Source organism: Zootermopsis nevadensis, unplaced genomic scaffold, assembly GCF_977971745.1.
Source record: "Zootermopsis nevadensis isolate Lab colony 2312 unplaced genomic scaffold, Znev_1.0 Znev_ptg000029l, whole genome shotgun sequence".
Taxonomy (NCBI): domain Eukaryota; kingdom Metazoa; phylum Arthropoda; class Insecta; order Blattodea; family Termopsidae; genus Zootermopsis; species Zootermopsis nevadensis.
The window spans coordinates 14,066,833-14,084,158 of NW_028259161.1; the positions used below are offsets into that span (position 1 = coordinate 14,066,833).

General features: G+C 36.0%; 1 long non-coding RNA gene across 7 annotated transcripts in view; it reads right to left on the bottom strand.

The window, feature by feature from the left end:
• Positions 1 to 17,326, bottom strand: part of LOC110828739 (uncharacterized) — a 573,656-nt gene that overhangs the window by 157,916 nt on the left and 398,414 nt on the right. Inside the window, exon 2 of one of the 7 annotated variants that reach the window (XR_015537705.1) lies at positions 11,074 to 11,464. The exons of the other annotated variants lie outside the window; for them this stretch is intronic. This is a non-coding gene — a long non-coding RNA (uncharacterized LOC110828739). Of the gene's footprint in view, positions 1 to 11,073; positions 11,465 to 17,326 lie in introns of those variants that run through there. 7 annotated transcript variants of the gene reach the window in all.

A 17,326-nucleotide genomic window follows, 5' to 3' on the forward strand; every position in this document is an offset into this window, starting at 1 on the left:
GTCTTGAAACTTTCCGATCGCAGCTCGTAACCCTTCAGTTGTGACAGTGAGAAAATTAAGACAAGAATACAGATCACATGGCTTAGTGCTTGTAGGAAATATGTCGAACGGATACGTTTAAGTAACACCAATAACGTTTACGTTTATGATTTAAATACGACTAAGTATTTTCTTAAAACAGAAGTCTTCCATATTTAAAGTCATATCAACAAAACACAAGAGTAATTCCATGGTTATTGAAATATTCAGACCCTGAACAGATAGATGCTTCGTATATGTACCGGAACAATAAAAATAATAATATAATTAAATTAATTCGTGTTGTCCTAAGTTTTTAGCATTAGAAGAGTAGCCAAATACAAAAAAGAACTGAAAATAATGCAAGATTTAATAAAATACAAACTAGATAGTAAAACACAATAAGAACCAGGAGATAATACATTAAGTCACTGAAGAGTGAAAAATATTCGTAAGAAAGAAACAGTTTTTGTTAAACACGGCAGTGTCTTGCTGCAAATATTATGAACAGAAACAAACATAGCTTTAGGAAATACTTTAAAGTGATGGTGTATGTTTAAAGCAGAATAGTCTATAATAATTCTCGTAGGTACACGTGTACACTAAAATGATATAGAATGACATGGTAGGTAATATTTTAAACATGTGCAACAGGGTATGTATTTTTATGGGTACATTATGTACTAGCGAGTATGGTTTCGTAATCACAGCCACGCGATCTCTTGAAAATATCATATAGCACTACGCTGCAAATTTAATTTAATTCAATTCATATATTGAAGTATCTACCAACAGCGAGGAGCCAATGACAGGCAAATTCTGATAATATATACATTTACAAAAAACAAACAAACTAAACTAAATATATAAATAAATACATATAATAGATCAATCAAACATTTACCTTATTATAATAATAAAACATTAGGCATTGAAACAACAGAAAACTGATCGATTCTAAAGGGTTATGATGATATGGATTGTTGGGGTTTTGAACTTTGTTCATCGTCTGATATTATAAAACACACAACGATTTGGATTAGCTTATTTTAAAGGACCACGCGGAGTACGTGCCCCGTCATTACACCTGAAAACGTGGACAGATCTAATCCTAGAAACATTGTGTAATTTTGTATAAGACGATGGACAAACTCCAGAAACTCAATAAAAAAAATTGGTTCACGCACACACACACTTAAACCAGTAAGAGGGATAGAGGAATAAAAGCAGATAGATAGGTTATGACAAATAGGTCTGACATAGTAATAAAAATAAGACATTTGCTTACTGACAGATGCATCAACCCCATCGGACAGAAATGTAATACATAAGAAATCCAAAAAGAAGATTATATACAAAAATTTAGGTATATAAATTCAGCAGCTGTGGAACATGAAATGTTTTTATCATACTAGTAATCAATAGAGCTACAGAAATTTTAAATATAGGGCTAAGAATATATCAGGAAACAATACATTCTCTATAAATAACAGTCACGCTAGTAACTCAATTCAATTCAATTCAATTCATTTATTAGAGTGCTTGGCAACAGCCAAAAGAGGCCAATAACACATATTATAATGAAAGTGTTAGAATCAGAAACTTGTAGCCTCGATGATGGCCTCGACCACTGGTTCAGTAGGAACAGTACCAGCAAAACATGCGAAGAAATAAGAAGAGATACCAAAGATGACCTGCAATATCCTATGAACAGTGACAGCGGAAAGATACATTATTTCTTCACTAGGTATCATTTGTCAAAGACCGTATACGACATGGGATAAGCCTTAGATATCCGAAGTATGGAATGTTTAAATACACTTGTCTTGTAGTGCTAAATACAGTTTTTGTAATAGTGTTTTACGTTCAATTTCATTTATTTCCTCGGTATTTGGAACAGTTCTTTACATCGTAGTATATGAAAAATGTAAGGTTGTAGCAGTTGTAGGTTTAATATCCATTAAACAATTGTTATTCTTAATTACTGCTGTGCACAGAAAATTTATCGCCTTACGAATAAAATTAAAATTAAAAAGAAATTAAACGTGTTCTGTTTTAGAGAATACTCTACCTCAGGCCGCCACATTACACGCTGGACTACTCGACTTTTGTTCCATCATATGTAACGAAATGGAAGTGTAAACTTAATCATATTAAGTAGCTGTAGCAATGTGTGGTTTCAGAACTTCATATAAACTGTCCCACTATAATTATCTTCGTTAATTAATATTTCCATTAAGTACACAGGACCACATAACGTTTTATATATATATTCAGACACACCCTGATATTACTCGGTTACACAATAAATATGGTATAACTCAGTATTACGGATGTCTACAGGATGAAATTTTAGGTTCAAATAACGGCAAATTAGTATTTTTATCTTGCCTAACAGGTTCTGAGATCAACGTTTACACGCTTAGAAATCTGTGTCAGTCTGAGTAGCAATTCTGAGAGTTGAAACCCCGATTACAAGTCAAATATATTTCGTTGACTTAAACCTACTTAGTCTCTCTGGCAAGCCATTCTCTGTAGCCTCTTGTGATTGAAGGCCCTTCTTATCATTCTTACAGCACAGTGAATTTAAATGTATTTAAGATAACTGTCTTCTGGTACTTTTAGGCGTGTAGTCTGTCAGATATTGACCGACGTTTCAGAGGAGCTTACTGTGGCTGTTATCAGGGCGATGGCTTCCGGCTCAGCTGATCATGAAAGCCCCTCATACACTCTCTGTAAAAATGTAGGAAACCCCCACCAAAGGCACAGATTTGTCTTGGTCTGACAGCTAAGATAGCAAACACTATTCTTTTGAGAACTCTGATCCGGCCCCTAACAGTCATCGTCCTGATAATAGAGGCAGGAAGTTTCTCCGAAACTCAGGTAACTATCTTCCAGATTACAAAAGTTACCCACCTTCATACACGATGATGCAAGAACCTTAAAACTCACACGGAATGTATAAGCCTACTGGCAAGCGAAATTATTTCATTGCATCAAGAGAGTTAGATCCAGATAATTTATAAAAGGCGGTTTTATGACATCTTTTAATTTATTTATATATGACAGGCTACCGTCAATCTACCAGTGAAAAAGTGAAGTATCTTGTTTAATTAGTGATATTTAATTTGGAGGGATTTTTATCCTCATTGATAATATTTATAAAAGCGTGTGTTGTTATATATATGCCCCTAAATAATATTGGACCTTGTCGGATAATATTTAATTCTATATGTGTTTATTACTTTATATTGTCGGTCGTTTTGACAGAAAATTTAGCAATACGAAAAATGTAACAATATTCCAAATGAAGACATAATCATTTAAACTTATAACACCTCGAATCATAATGCATATTCGTCAGTGTCCCAAAACAAATTTGTGACCAAACAATGAGTCTCCAAATATAATCTTATGTCACAGTAAATCTCATTGTGTCACTGGAAAGAACAGTTTTGTTTCAAGACAGGGATACGGTTAAATGGCATCTCAGTTCTCGGATTCTGTTCCAGACTGTACCACACGTGTAAAGTAAATGGGTCTCAGTGCTGTGTCCTTCCCCGCGAGAGATCTTAAACCATATTCGCGCGTCTACGCTGAAACTTGGAGCTCCAAATTAATGGTAATATCCAGCAACTTCTTTCCTCGCGGGACGCAAACTCCTAACAGCCACAACGGTACTCCAGAGGCAACTACCGCTTAAAAACATGGCGCTGTCTTCTGTTAGGGATATATCCAACGCACTATACTTTAAAGCAGGTAGCCTTCAACTTGAGCTAAGAAGTTTGGGAAACTGCTATGCCACTTCGCATAAATGAGGACCGTTTCATATTACTGTCAACAGACTTCTATTTCTTCGACTCTGATTTTTTTCAAATTCGCAGGTTATATATCATTTGAATCGTATTAAGACGAAAGTGGTGATTAAAATATTGCTGTAAAAGTATTTATATATCATCACCTCTGTGTGTTTTTGCATATTTTAATATTTATTACCAGAATACAATTACGAGATCTGAAGGTGTGTAATGGATTTAATCGGTCAAATAAATAAACCAGTGGAATATAATAAATTGTTCTCGGGCTACCAGTCGTGTAAGGTGACTTAATGAAGAATTTATTATACTTACTCGTATCGCCGTTAAAGCTTCAGATCATACAAAACCATTGGAGTTCTAATGTCAGCACAAAAATGAACTTTCGGATCTCATGAAGACCCGGAAATTTCTTGACCACGTGAACGACTACTAGATTCTCAATTCGAACTCTACTCCATGGAGTAAGTTAGTCGTAGATTATCTGGTTATACTATGTAATAAAATTATTACTACGAATTACAAATTTTTAGACATAAGGGATAAGTTTATGTATCATATACTGATCATTTTAAGAAATGAAATCTTGTAAATGGCATTTACAAATTAATATTTTACCCATACAAATATCACACCACGTACTGGGTTCCATATACATTTTAGTACTAAAGTAATTGGTACATTAATAACTAAATTACATTAATGTCACTGAGCTCCTATTGCTAAATTTTTTGCTGAAATTTTACGTTAAAAATAATAAGCAACGCTTTTAAGATTTTAAATAATAACCAAACATTTAACAAGATGACCTTTTCAACGTTAATGTCTAATCGTTTTATTAGAGGTGTAATATTGCAGCCATTCTAAATTACTATAGACGCTATCTCGTAATTGTATTCTGGTAATAAATATTAAAATATGCAAAAAAACACACAGAGGTGATGCTATATAAATACTTTTGCAGCAAACATAACCAATTCCGCAGTGATTTAACAAAATCTTACAATAATACAATTAAAGTCACATGATAGAAAGCATATTTTAAATCATACAATTCAGTTTTAATCTAAAATAATAACATTAAATGTTTTAGAAATATTTTAATGTTAACCACAGATGATACTTCTGAGTGAGCAGAAGTACGTGACGAATTTTAAAAGCTCATTTCGCTTCTTTACAAAAGTTGTTTAAATATTTAAACTTATTCAGAATTCTTAACTTGGTCCTTGGATTACATCATACGAAATAATCTGAATTTGACATTCCCCACACAACGTTTCTGTCAAGTACAGATCATTCTCACTCTAAAGACGTGAAATGAATGCAGTGAAACGTCAACTGTCAAGCAAGTACATTTTCAGTGGAAATTACAAACAAAGTTCAAAATTATTCGGTCTTATTTGTAAACTATGTTAATTCTGCTGCTTTTAGATATAATAACACTAATAAGAAATTGTACAACTCACATAGATGAATTTCGTTCACGTCTTTCTGAAACTGATCAGAACTTTGGCTGATAACTTATCGCCCCCAGGTCTTGACTCTCGTTAAAATATGTACGGCATTTACTTTAACAAAGTGATTTAATAAACATTTCGAGGTTTTAAAAATATTATCGATACAACAATTTTTGCAAATCTTTGTGTCTCCTAACTAACTCTATTCAGCAGAGTTTTAACTAAGAAGCTAACAGTAGCTAAGCTAGTGAAGAATGTCCATGATTTGTGTAAGCCATGAAGTTTAACTTCCAATTCTCAAAAGGCTGCCAGACGCCTCTCTCTCAATCCACATTAATTTAAAACACATTCCACAACATATTTAATATTATTTTCCATCCTCATCTAGGTCTAGCAATTGATATATTCCATTGGGGGGGGGGGGGGGGTCCTCCAACTAGAATTCCATATTTTAACTCTACCAGAAATTTTTGATGTCTCTGTTGATTTCCTCTCTCTTAAGTATGGTCGTGTCTTTTTGAGAAAATCGTGTAACCTTTTGAGAAATGAACTGTAACAAGTATCGATCTCTTGTTTTCGTGATTTCAGGTTAAGAGAGAGACATGCAAATATTTACCCAGGAAATGAGAACGTATAACCTTAAATATGTCACGCTTCTGTCCAATTAAGCATATGACTCGCATATGTTCGCGCAATTATCAGATTTTCATGAAGATAAATACATTTGTTCCGGTTATAATGGATATATGAAGGTCTACATAGCCAGCGTTTCCAAAACGCTATCCAGCATCAATGTGAGCCCAAAGTTAAGTAGTCCCTATATATCAAACTCACTTTATACAAAACGGAAAATACGTCAGATTATCTGAATAAATTTGCCTGGTTCAGATCAGCGAAGACTGAGCTATGAAAGGTCCACATTTTTTGACGTTATAATTGATTTCTGAAAATTATTTTATCAGTATCAAACATCGCTACACTGGTTAGCACTGCTGCTTCGAGAGGTTGTGGGTTCAAACTTCGGCTTGTAGATCAACTATACTGACGGAGGATTTTAGTTCGTGCTTCTCCTCAGGTCATCTAGGCAAATTACTGGTTATCGCTTCAAATTAAGCTACCACCGCATTCTTTAATATCTCCTACATTATTTAATTGTTAAAATAGCGTAATTTCACGACTGTGGCTGTGACTTCCTGGTACTAGCAGAAATTTGAGTTAATTTTTTGCAACAAAAATTATCTGATCAATTTTTCACTAGAACATTTCTGATCATATTCACGTAATGTCTGCCTTCTTTATTTTGAAAATTACCTCAAGATACAGGCAAAAACACAAGAAATGACGCTTTCTTTAAGAAAGCGAAAGTTTCGTAGAACATGCTGAAAAACACCGTTCTGCGTTATCACGGTTTTACCGCATCTTGCAGCCAAAGTGCAGGTGATGCTAATGTTTCACCCGTCGGGCAGAAGAAACTAGAAACCCGTTCTGAGTGGATAAGAAACTCAACAGAAAGGCCTTATCCCAGAGGAACCTAGTCTAGAAGATTTCCTGAATATGATGATGTACGTAAAACTATCTGTACAGCCTCAGCAACAAGCTTAAACATTCCTTAGCAAAGAAGAAATTAAAAAACAACAACATATTACATCAGTGCCCATAAACAAATAAATAAACTCTGAAAATTCATTCAAACTTGTAACCCTTCAAAGAACAGCGGTAATTATATGTACCACCCGCCTTATTAATTATTTGCCCACTGAGTGTGTTTCCTATGACTCTCAAAACAAAGAGTGGTTATTTATTTATATTTACGTTGGAAAATGAAACGTATTGTATTTTCTATGATATTTCGGGCTTCAAGTAAGGAAGAAAATCACATACAGATCTAACGCTGATCGTATTTAATCACTTGCCTCTTTATATCTGTGTGGGTGGTAGTGTTTGTTTCGAAACACACTGTATTTAATGAAGACGTGTCCAGGATAAGCCGCGACGTTAAGCGAAAGCTGAGTGAGTCTTTGTTCGTATCAACAATCTCTTTGTTACACTCATGGGACATGTCAGAAGTGAGTAACTCACAATGAGGAACAGAGTTCTGGACTAGAATCCAGAGCTATTTTTAATAATAAAATCAATAAACATTTCTTTTAAACTTGTTCCCTGTAAAGTAGGAACTTTTATAAATAGGTAAGTATTTAAGAAATTAAGTTATTACAAACGGAGAAATCTCTAGAGTGTGCTAAAACTCCTTCAAATGTTACGTTGTAATATATTCAATCTTTTTGCGTCAGCAGACAATAAATAGTATAATTAGACATTTTATATAAAATATATAATACCACATAATGTTTTTGTCTATGCAGGATCTAAGACATGATAGAATTACCTTGAGGAGCCGTGGATAAAAAAGACATTCAACATTTGAGCTGTTACGAGAGACTGGTTGTAATTAGAACACCTTTAAGCTATAGATTCCTGAATCTAAACAAGGGTTAATAAAATAATTAATTTTTACATAAGTAGTAATTTTTTCTTAATTTAAAGACGTCGGCGTGTTGGGAAAGAAGGTTCTGCGTGAATATGCGGTGGTGTGTACGTGAATTTAATGATGAGAAATTCGTTAAGAATTTGTTTTCCTCTCAGCACCATGGAAAACGCGTGTCAGCTGGATGATGTGTAATATGAAGGTCAGAGCGAAGGTTGAACGAGGGAGATTCATGTAGGTTGTGTGACGCAAAAGCTTGACGTCACACGAGCCTAACTGGAAGAGCCAATCAGCTCGATACACTTCTTCAAAATTTAGAAGCAAACTTCAACTCGTTCGGTACCAGCGTTGTTCTAGCATCGCAGTTTTTTTAGGGGTGTGGAGGTCGCTGACGAGGACACATGCCCTTGAATTAGAACTTGTATATCAACTTCTTAAAACTATCACAAATTCCTACGGGAACGGCTTGCAGCATTACCAATCAATGTAAACGCAAAGTTTTTGTTTTTGTGGACAAGCTGTCGCTGTACGAACTGAAATAAATAAACAGCAAACAGAAACCAACGTTTCACTCAACAGCACCTACCCCACTATTAGGTTACCGCAGCGTAGTTCCTGGTACTCAGCGTTTCCTAGAGTCTCATCAAGCACATCCCCTGAGACTGAGTGTGTAGTTAACAGTCAAACATTTCCTTGAGACTGCACCAAAAATCTGTAACCACCGGCGAGTAGCAGCGGGAGAACGGTTACCAGAATGAACACAATTTTACTTTGAGAGGTTGCAAATATTTATATAACAAAAATTAAACTGGACACAGATATGAATTTTTCACAGTTAGAAAGAGAACTTGTGACAATTTATAGCAGCATTCGAATAATTGACGAAACTCCAACGATCGCAACTGGGAGCGCGACTGTTGAACTGGCAATAACATGACGACTCAACCCGAGAAGGTATCTTGTATACAAGAGTTTCACAAAATCTGTAATGTTATCACTCTTATCGATTCTTACGTTATTTAATGACGTTGTAACTGCAGAGACTTATACCTAAATAACTAGATGGCTTACGGATCCCAAAGGTTTAACACCGAATTATCCAAAGCATCTCCCACAGATCTCACCTGAGATTATCCTCCCATCTACGTCTAGGTCTCCCCAGCGGTCTCTTCCCCTCAGGCTTCCGAACCAATACCCGGGGCACAGCTCTTGTTCCATCCATGCGCGCTACATGCCCAGCCCATCTCACTCTTCTCGACTTAATCACCCTCACAATACTGGGGGAGCAGTACAGATTTTTAAGCTCATCATTATACAGTTTTCTCCAGATCACAACGTCTTCTCTTCTAGGCCCAAATATCCTCCTAAACACCCTGTTCTCAAACACCTGCAATCTGTGTTCCTCCCTCTGAGTGAGAGACCATGTTTCGCACCCATACAAAACAACAGGCAAGATTATTGTTTTGTATACTTTAATTTTCAGGTTCTTAGAAATCAGACGGGAATACAAAATAATTTGAACTGAGAAGTAACAAGCATTTCCGAAATTCAGTCTCCTCCAAACTTCCTCATGAGTGTCATTTTGATTTGTTATTGTTGTTCCCAAATATCTGAAATCTGTTAGACTTCAAAGAATTCATTATCAACCGTAATATGATTTTGCCCGCCTGTCTTCTGACGGGATACTAACATGTACTTATTTTTTTCTGAATTTACTTATGTGACTTATATAGCGATTAACAGAACAGGAAGGTAACCATGGACGGCGAATAGACTCTACCTTATGGAAGCAAGAGTAGACAATCGCTGCATATTTTAATACATAATGCCGCCATTCTCCTTCAGATACACAAAAGCATTTAGTAAAATCTGAGCCAAAATAACACTTAATTCAAGCTGACTTAAAGCAGGTACTTACCGATTTAAAATCTATATCATTACCGCTATACCAGACTGTTTTACAATAGTTTATCAATCATAAAATTCCCCGACGTTTCGGAGATGCGACTCTATCTCCGAAACGTCGTGCAATTTCCTGGCCAGGAGATAGGGATTAGTTCTATCGATTAGGCTGAACAGAGTAGGAACCAGAAGACGTCGTGCAATTTTATGATTTTATTAGACGATGAAAAACAACCAGAAAAACTTCTTATTTTAAAAACGCACCATAGCCACAAACTTTTGGATTTGAATAGTTAATCAATCACCTGCTTTCCCAGTACGGATAATTTAAACAAACGGAAGAATAATAGCTACTTCGTTTGTCTTCCAAATTTCTCATAGTTCTTATTACTTTTTAAAAAGAGCACAAGTCATTAAAAGCCCAGACATCTTAAACCAATCACAGATGAAGATGGCTACCTTCTACGATATAGTACGTTGTGGCCTCGCATAAGTTGATTGACTTTTCAGACATGCATATTGCCTGTACCATTCGTCGGCAATACACACCTCTGAACGTCTTCTGCGAGACTACACAGCACAACATCCTATAAGGCTGCCAACTTTCTTACTCGCCACAGTAAGAACCTTAAATTTGACAACGTAAGATAGCAAGAGATTTGCTCCAGACAGAATAAATATCTTGGTTTATTACTAATTTTCTTAGGCGTCAGTCTTACAGAAGACTGTGGTGGAAATATGAGGGCTGTCTCTTACTTTTAGATTTCGTATAAAATTTTAATGACTTTTTTATAATAATATCGACCGACGTGTAACAGACTTGTCATGTTCATGTCAGCTTCCACTGGTCCCTTACCCAATTCTTTCAGACAAAACAGTGAATCACAAAATTATCCTCTTCACTGCCATGGAATATCTGATGCAGCTACGCTCTAGTGCCTCTGAAGTTGTGGAAGACACACAGGGACACAGTGAAAATGGATGCTTGCCTATAAAGAATGGCGTTAATACATAGCTCCAGTTGCTATTCGTGATGGGCGCGGAAGGGGATGTTACGATCCATTAACCCTATCAGCTGCAATAGAACGGGTAGAGTGAATTCGTTATAGTGACTGGGACCTGTTCTTGCAACAGAAGCATCAGGTATTCATGACGCATAACATCAAAAATGTGCCCATGTTTCTTAAGTGGAAATGTTATTGTAATGAAATGTTTCTTTGTTGCAGCATGCTGAATTTTACTTTTATAGAAGTCTTCTGTACCAAACTGCTAATAGAATTCTTCGAAGTCAGTAGATGAACGCATTTTCTTACGTACTGTCTTCCTAGTTAGATGGCGTAGTAGTCGCTACACGACGTTTTTCGAGCTGTCAGCACGCGGCGAGAGTCTTGGGGGGGGGGGGGGGCTACGTCACGACCGTGCCGTATACAGGTAGGAGGAACACAGGTAGCAAGACAAATGGCGACTAGATTTACTTCAACATGTTCCAGCTCTGTTCTTGTAACACTTCATCTTCTTCGGACTGCCAACATTTCTGTTTTCTTTCGATTTGTCTACAATTTTCGACAAAATCACGAGCTGATTTCTGTGTCATCTGTTCTATTAATAGATTCTCCATCACTACCTGTGGTCAATTACGTGTCTGGTACTTTCACAAAATCTCAGATAACTTGAATACTTGAATCGTTGGTTAGAATCCTGCTCAGGGGATTGATATTTCGTAGTGATATCTTCTGTCGTCTGGCAGTGACGTCTTCTTAACCCCCATTCAAGAAATCCAGCTGCTCCTTTTGAGAAAAGAAAGAAAATCTTTACAATAGAAGATACCATATCTGGACGTAGTTGCAGTGTAGAGAAGTTTCTGTAGGACATACTAAAGCCTGTAGGGGTTAAGGTTTTCACGGCAGTGAATCTGAAGATGGCTGCCTTCTCGGTTGTTGATTACTCGAAGACCTGATGTTGGATGTAGCAAGGATCTCTGAAACGTCGGCAAACTTCTACCGGACTATACGGCGCAACAATCCAGAAGGCAGTCATCTTCAGACTAATGTCTATCCTCAGACTACAAACTGCTAATGATTAGAAACATCGTATCTTCCTCACCCTAAAAGCACATTTCACTTAGAAAATAACACATCGATATTATCGTTTATAAATTTTTAACAGATCTTCATTATGAACTTTTTCTTTTAATGCCCTGTTTCTGCTCTGCAAAAATGTGTATGATTAAACTTCTAAGTAATAAGAAATGTTGATTTGTAGCTTCATTAGTTTCTTGGCTGGTAATCATTTGCTGTTGAAGTAAAATGGGCCTTATGTGATAATACTAAAAGATTTATGTGTTGTTACAACCGTTGTCATGGTAATGCTCTTAAGAGACTTTGAGGTTTACTAATTTAGATTTTCCCTTCGTTCTTAATGGGTATTTTACTGTAGTAGATATTTACTTCTGAATTACACGGATAAAGACGATTTTTAAACACGTGAAACAAAGCATTTTTAAATATTGTTGGCGGTGGCCTGGACGAGCTTGTTTTCCTGCTGAAAAGTTGTACGTACCACTCAACTCCAAAAAATGTATAATGTCCTGGGAAAATCCGCAGGGAACATAAGTAAAATTAGCAAAGTTTTACATCAAAATACATTGTAGTCACAAAATAATTACTACAGTAAGAGGAATAGATTCTCGTTGACTTGGATAAATATAAATTTAAAAAATGACAAGCTCATTGAGTTTTCACACTGATCAATATTAGAAATTTCAGAAGCCGCGTGCTATGTCAACTTCATTCATAAACATTCTAACATTTTGAAGCCATTATTTTGAAGGACATTCTGAATAATGTAACGTCACAGTGTTGCAATGTTAACACAGACGCGCCTTTGTACAAGTAATAACACATAATTTGTCCTTTCCTCTTCTTAAGCATAATCCCCGCTCCCTTATTTTGCAGTTATATTATTCCTACAACTTCATGACCATCTTTCAACAGCCTTTGCACAACCATTCAACCCCTTCTCACTTCTCTTCCGCCGCCATCCATTACGTCTTTAATTCCTCCCATATTTCGCTTCACACCAACACATATTTCTGCTCCCCCAACACCATTTTACCCTCACGCCCACCAATACTATAGAATGTACAGTAGACCTATTTTATTATTCCTCATAACTATATATTCCTTCAAAATAACCATATACATGTATCCTTTTTTCAAGAAGAATAACCTATTCATCCACAGTCTTTTCGTGTCAGTTTTATTTCTTCCTTCATTACTTTACCACGCATTTCCTTCCTTTTCTACAGTACAATTTACAAAATTATCTGCATCACCGATTACCTAACTTCAACGAACGTCGTGGGCGGCTAGTTAGTTCTCGTTCATATTCCAGAGGTCTCTGGATCGGTTTTCGGTCCACTGAGGCGTTTCGTATTTTTTTTAGCCTCTTCAGAAATGTTAGGATAATACTTTAAATTAGACAAAGCCCGCTTTAATCCGAATATTTTCCAATTCACTGTTTATTAATCAGTATTTCATTCTATGCTCTTTTGTCTCAGCTACTAATAGCGTGATTTAAAAACAGTAAATATATAATAAAATTCCAACCCTAGTTTTTATCGTCTACTATAAATTTCTTATGTTTATCATCTCAAATCTCTTCTTCTACTGCCACGTAAATATTTCTTTTGTTCAGTGATAGTACATATTTTCACCCACATTTCGTTTCTTCCATAAGTACATTCATCCTCCCCTCCAGTGAGTGTCATCCAAATCGTTTCTCCTTCCTAACCCATTTCATATTCCTCAGCTAATTATACATAATTCCCTTGATGCTCACAGTATATATTTCTGTACATTACTAGACTTTCAAATTTGTATTAATTTTCATTCACACATTAATACAGATGTTATCTTACTTTGATTTTCGCAATAAAACATGCAATAAGGCCTCATAAAAAATATAAGAAGAAAGTTTTCCCACCATTATTAGTAAGAGTACATCACTATTTCGTATTATCAGAAAAAAAACATAGTCTGGTAATACGAGGTGCGATCGGAAAGTTTAAAGACTGTGTCAATAGAGGGCGAACCGGATGTAGTACGAACTTCTGCGGCTAGGGGGTGCGGTCTACATTCATAGTGAATCAGTGTGCCAGCCGGCATCATCGAATTAGCATTTCTTTCTTAGTTACGGGCGTTTTGGTAGTGCATTACACCGACCCTCCTGCGATTTCGGAATGGCGTGTGCATCAAATTTTGCCAAAGACTCGCCAAAACGGCTACGGAAACCTATGAAATGCTAAAGCAAGCATTTGGGGAGTCCGCAATGGGTCGTGCACAAACTTTTGTGTGGCATTCACGTTTTAAAAATGGCCGAACCTCTGTCGATAATGACGAGCGTTCTGGACGACCATCTTCGAGCACAACGCCCGAAAATGTTACGAAGATTCGGCAGGCCATTCACGAAGATCGACGTCGTACCATAAACGACTTGTGCGACATTGTTGGGATAGGCTATGGGACCTGTCAGCTGATTCTAAAGGAAGAACTCCACATGCGACGCATCATGACAACGCGCCAGCGCACACCGCCCTCAAAGTTCGGCAGTTTTTGGCCTCAAACACCATGGCCGTCATCCCGCACCCTCCTTATTCGCCGTGTGACTTCTTCCTCTTCCCAAAGATGAAAATTCAGATAAAGGGAAGGAGATTTGAGACGATAGAAGAGATTCAGGCAGAATCGCAGATGGTGCTTGACAGGCTGACAAAGAAAGATTTCCAGGGATGCTTCCAGGCTTGGCAGCGGGGCTGGGATCGTTGTGTTCACTCCCAGGGGAACTACTTCGAAGGTGATGGATGAATTTAATACCTGAGATAAGTGTACGGGTTTTTATAGGCGCAGTCTTGTAACTTTCCGATCGCACCTCGTATTATTCTGGGTTTCAGCCCCATAGGTAGACACCAACATTTCGTACATCTTCCTCCGAAACCTTGCGTCTATTTACGAGTCAACATGGCGCGCCTAAACTCAGAACAGCATTACCATCCTCACCACCGTGAAAAAACTAAGTGACATAAAAAGTTTGTTCACACAAAGTATGGTTGGAAGGGACATCGGATTTATTGATAAAGAGTAAAGGAGAATCTTGCACTTGATTTTAAATCGGTTATAGAAAGAGTATTGGTCTAGAATGAAAGTACCAAGCAGCAAATGTAAACATCTTCACGAAACTGTTGTAGAAATGCGTATTTGTGTTATACTGCCATGTTTTGTTTATCATAAATTCTGACGGATAAAGCAGTGTTTTATGATATGTTCTTAGGGGAATATGAATAATGCATGAATGTAGTATATATACGAAGAGGGAACTTGACATGTGGTCTTTACAACGCGATAGTGTTACCATGTATTTAAAATTTAAAAATTTCCTCGGGGTTAAATAATGCACTGAACCTAATATTTTTTCGATGGTAAAATTAGACTAAAAAATATCACAGAAAATTATTTATTTAATACGAATAAACAAATAAACGAATTATTTAACTCTGAAAGTTTCCGATATACGATATACGTAAGTTAAACCCAACATTACTCTTTTCTGGATTTCATCCATCGTTAAACATTCTAAAACAAGATCATTGCATTCCCTAGTCCAGACATTGATATACGCCACTCATATCAAACCCAACAGATGTTTTCATCTGACGACGGGAGCAGGGTCTGCTCTCGAATCGTCTTGGCTTCGTTTTAGAAAACTTAATAATAGATGAAATCCAAAACGTACAGCAATATTTAATACGACCTACCACTGTTATAACCATTCAGACGTATATTCTATTGTGTTTAAACTTAACGATAAAGTTAGTGACAAATGCTTCTCATTGTCTGGTGGTGCACAGAGATACCACAAAAATAGGGGAATTTAAAATAAATATTTTACAATATAACAGAACAGTAACATACTATTAATGTCTGTATTATAAAACGTCAGCATTTTTGTGCGATATTTCGAGGTATTTAATAATAGACTATTACATTTTAGGACACCCGATTTATATACCAGGTTTCGCCACAGAACAAAATGTCTGTCTGCATTTCTCGATGTTTATTTTAGATTAATAGCACGGAACATGGGACTGCAGAAAAGGCAGGGAGCAAGTCATGCTCTATGGTCAGTTCAACTTTGTTGCACCTGAAGTAGCAATCAGACATGAGCGACACGTTATACGTAATATTTGAATACTTGAATATGGTGGCCGGCAGTACATCTCCTTTGAACAGATTCATTTGTATAATTTATCAGTCACTATATTACGTGTCTGCTTGTAGCATGGTGTAATGAATAATGCAATATAAAGTCATGACTGCATGGATTTAGTGGTTGCGCACAGAATCTTGTTAACGGTGAGATATTCTAGTCAGGGAGTCACGAGATATGAATAATAATATACACAGATTCAATATCGAATCGTCACACGCCTGATACAACAGTTAAAACAATCAAGACTGCTACGTAGTCGTCTACAAAGCTGCCAAGTATCGTATACTATACGTCTAATAAGAAAAGTATATCAAGTGCATATTTGTTATAGAGTAAAACGACGCATCGGTAATAAACAAAATTATAAATATAACACAAGTTGATACGATCAACTTTAATTTTGTACGAATAACATTAAAATCCAGTTAAACTGAAAATATAATTAAATATAATCCTGGTAATAAACGTACCGCTTGGCTGTACGATTCCGTACTTTGTCCGATGCAGAAAACATTAAAATTAAGTTCTGACGGTGACGGCTCTGGTAGCAGTAATTGCAAACGAGGATATGGTGGCGCCTACGGTGGTGTCCGACAATGTCTGAGTTTGGCAGGAGCAGTATTCGTGGAGATATTTCCATATTTAATTTAATCAATTATCAATTTTATAAATTTTGTAACTTCAGTGTGATTTGTAAAACTAATACTGCAATAAATTGTATTATTCTTCAGGACAAAAAGGATCATATTCGCTAAATGTGATTGGTCATAATATGCTACTTAATATAGTGTAAGAAATGTCCACCGATTTTTCTGAAGTGCATATTTTTGTGGGCCTTGTGTTCTGTCTTCTTTTTAAGCCCTTCTTATATTATAATAAAGTGTATTAGTCTACCTACGTGTTTGTATCCTTTTCATTGTACCGTGAAGCAAGTTTCGAAATCTGTCCATTCCCTTTGTTGCTTCGAACATAGTTTATTCGTCTATATGAACATTTATCAAATATGATTCTTTCTTTAAAACATTTTGATTTTAATTTTGTGAAACTATAATTTGACATTTCTTAACTTAAAAATAAATTTTCATGTGCTCTGAAAGAAAAATAAATAAATTTGGGAGAAAACGGAAATATTTTTCACAAAATTTCCTCTCATATATAATTTCCTACTTTAAAGTTCCTGGAGTGATATAACCGAAACAGGAGAAATATCTAATTGTTTTAATAATATTCTGAACTGATGCTCTTAAATTAGAAAGTTCCTATTTTAAAAAATAAGAGTATTAAACTACAGGAATTTAATTTAAAAATTTCTTAACCAATAACATTTACGTATATTCAACTCCACTTCCTCAAATTACGTGTCCGGAGGAGTAAATATTTTAAAG